This window comes from Cryptomeria japonica, chromosome 7 (genome assembly GCF_030272615.1).
Source record: "Cryptomeria japonica chromosome 7, Sugi_1.0, whole genome shotgun sequence".
In the NCBI taxonomy this organism is placed as follows: Eukaryota; Viridiplantae; Streptophyta; class Pinopsida; order Cupressales; family Cupressaceae; genus Cryptomeria; species Cryptomeria japonica.
Genome location: NC_081411.1, coordinates 765292752 through 765295685, shown reverse-complemented (window position 1 = coordinate 765295685; position 2934 = coordinate 765292752). Strand labels below are relative to the sequence as shown.

The window sequence follows — 2934 nt, the reverse complement described above, 5'->3', positions numbered from 1 at the left end:
AATCAACATCTAAAATCAGAACCTTATTTAGTCATTTACCCTAGGAGACATTACAAATTTATAAAATTAGAACCTTATTTAGTCAGAACCTTAAGGCACCCTACAAGATAGCGTTGAATAGGGAGAACTTCTATAAGGCACCCTGCATAGATATATTTTCAACACTATCTCATTGTATGAATCTTTCTTTAATAACTAATTTGACTATACTTGTTTATACTTTGTAGTACTTCACTGGGTACTTTCTATTGTAACAAAATGCTGAAGTTGGAAGGAATGCAAAGCGTGGTTGTATAATCTGATGACAAAAATTGACATTAAAAAAGAAGAAGTAAGAACCCTAAATTTTTTGGGCAAACTCTATGAAAGAGAGAGTTGTATGCTTGAGCCCACACAAGTTAGGCAATCTTGTGAAGAAGATGTATGCCTGTGGACTCCATGAGAGCTGATACAAATTTTCTGCCTCAAAAGCCTTACCCACTCAATGTAAAAAAAAATACAGTACTTCAGTATGTGCATAAGTTGGCTTCTCAAGGAATTTATACAAGTGGTTGTGGAAGTTCCTGCAGTTGGTTTGACTGCTTATGTGTCAAAGAACCCTGAAACTGGCGAAAAAGTTCTAGAAAGGGGAGCATTTGTAATGAGTGATAGGGGCATTTTTTGCATAGACGAGTTTGACAAGATGCCAGATAATGCTCATAACTTTCTACATGAGGTTATGGAACAACAAACAATGTCAATTGCAAAGGCCAGGATCATAGCATCTCTTAATGCAAGGACATCGGTTTTAGCTTGTGCCAATCCTAGCAGTTCATGCTACAACCCTAGAATTTCAGTTATTGATAATATCCAACTTCCTCCAATATTGCTTTCTAGGTTTGATTTGATCTACCTAGTGCTTGATAAAGCTGATGGACAAACAGATCAGTGCCTTGCAAGGCATCTTGTTGCATTGCATTATGATGAGTCTGAGGATGAAACATTGGATGCATTGGACATCCCAACCCTCACTTCATATATCACTTATGCAAAATAACATATACATCCTAGAATATCTGATGATGCTGCAAAGGATCTGATCCATGGTTATGTTGAAATGCATAGGAAGGGCAACTTCCCTGGCAGTAGCAAAAAGGTTGTCACAACAACACCTCGTCAAATTGAAAGGTTGATAAAAAATTGTAAAACAGTTAACTACATTTGATTCTATGAGTGGGTCAAAAGGTGTGATGTGGCATAAGCATTTTACCTACTTGAAGTTTCACTTAAACAATTTGCCACCGATCATTGAACTCAAACCATTGACATGAATCTCATCACTACGGGAGTTTCAGCCAGTGAAAGAATAAGATGAGCTAATCTTGTTTCATCAATTAAGATTCTTATCATGGAAAAGATGTAGGTAGGGGGACCATCAACATGTATAACAGAGTTACTAGAGGAAATGCACAAATAGGGATCCAAGGAAGTCAACCTCAATGATATTCACAATGCAATTGGAAACCTTGTGAGCAAGGGGTTTGTTACAATCCACAGAGACAATGTTAAGTGAATCTGGAGGAATTTTAAGGATGGTACAACACCCATATGATAATTAGTAATGGTGTATTTCATAAGACTGATGTCTTAGTTCCGTGACAAACTATTTTAATATGCTCTGAGCATTATGCTTTATAGTACATCGTTGGGTATTTTTTCTTGTAACAAATTGCTGAAGTTGGAAGGAATGCAAAGCATGGTTGTACAATCTGATGACAAAAATTGACATCAAAAAAATAAATAATAAAAAAATGTAATAACCATAAATTTTTTGTGCAAACTCTGTAAAAGAGAGATTTGTATGCCCAAGCCCATACAAGTTAGGCAATCTCGTAAAGGAGATGTATGCTTGTGGACTCTATGAGAGCTGATACAAATTTTCTGCCCCAAAAAGCCTTACCCACTCAATGTAAAAAAATACAGTACTTCAGTATGTGCATAAGTTGGCTCCTCGAGGAATTTATACAAGTGGTCATGGAAGTTTGACAATTGGTTTGACTGCTTATGTATCAAAGGACCTTGAAACTGGTGAAACAATTCTAGAAAGTGGAGCACTGGTATTGAGTGATAGGGGTATTTGTTGGATATACAAGTTTGACAAGATGTCAAATAATGCTCGTAGCATGTTACATGAGGTTATGGAGCAACAAATAGTGTCAATTGCAAAGGCTAGGATCATAGTATCTCTTAATGCAAGGACATCAGTTTTAGCTTGTGCCAATCCTAGTAGTTCACGCTAGAACCCTAAACTTTCAGTATTGATAATATTCAACTTTCTCCAACATTTCTTTCTAGGTTTGATCTGATCTACCTAGTGCTTGATAAAGCTGATGAACAAATAGATCAACACCTTGCAAGGAATCTTATTGAATTGCATTATGATGAACCTGAGGACCAAACACTGGATGCATTGGAACTCCCAACCCCCACTTCATATATCACTTATGCAAGACAACATATATATCCTAAAATATCTGATGAGGCTGCAGAGGATCTGCTCCATGGTTATATTGAAATGCATAGGAGGGGCAACTTCCCTGACAGTAGCAAAAAGGTTATCACAACAACACCTCATCAAATTGAAAGGTTGATAAGAATTAGTGAAGCAATAAATCAATATCAATTGGGACCATTGACATGGATCTCATCACTACGAGAGTTTGAGCCAGTGAAAGAATAAGATGAGCCAATCTTGTTTCATCAGTTAGGATTCCTATCATGAAAAAGTTGTAGGCAGGGGGACCATAAAATTGACATAAAAAATAAATAAATGTAAGAACCATACAATTTTTGGGCAAACTCTGGGAAAGAGAGATTTGTATGCCCAAGCCCATACAAGTTAGGAAATCTCATGAAGGAGATGTATGCTTGTGGACTCCTTGAGAGCTGATACAA

At 36.8% G+C, this 2934-nt stretch overlaps 1 pseudogene; it reads left to right on the top strand.

The window, feature by feature from the left end:
- The first annotated feature begins 438 nt into the window (after positions 1-438).
- Positions 439-1552, top strand: LOC131059955 (DNA replication licensing factor MCM4-like; annotated as a pseudogene).
- The last annotated feature ends 1382 nt before the right edge of the window (positions 1553-2934 follow it).